General features: G+C 32.8%; 1 protein-coding gene across 1 annotated transcript in view; it reads right to left on the bottom strand.

Annotated features, from left to right (window-relative positions):
• The window catches only part of LOC119592276 (probable medium-chain specific acyl-CoA dehydrogenase 1, mitochondrial), a gene marked incomplete in the record, with an annotated part of 18,006 nt that overhangs the window by 3,728 nt on the left and 14,028 nt on the right, over window positions 1-250 (bottom strand).

Here is a 250-nt window from a genome sequence, read left to right as displayed (position 1 = left end):
TAGATAAGTAGCACATACTACGATCAGCTGTGCTGTTCAATAAGCATAGCATTATTATTTAAATCTAACATCATCACGGATCATTAACGGCCCTTATCATTATCATCAATAGCATATCGTTATTACCTCTATCATCAATATCATTCTGATTACTACCACGAAGCTCCTTATCATCATCCTTACATACTGATAACATCATCACGTACAATCACTTCATTTTACTCTTGCTTTTAATTGAAAAAAATCAACC

Source organism: Penaeus monodon, chromosome 30 (genome assembly GCF_015228065.2).
Source record: "Penaeus monodon isolate SGIC_2016 chromosome 30, NSTDA_Pmon_1, whole genome shotgun sequence".
Lineage (NCBI taxonomy): Eukaryota > Metazoa > Arthropoda > Malacostraca > Decapoda > Penaeidae > Penaeus > Penaeus monodon.
Note: the sequence above shows the minus strand (reverse complement) of the source record. Positions and strands in the feature narration are given on the sequence as shown.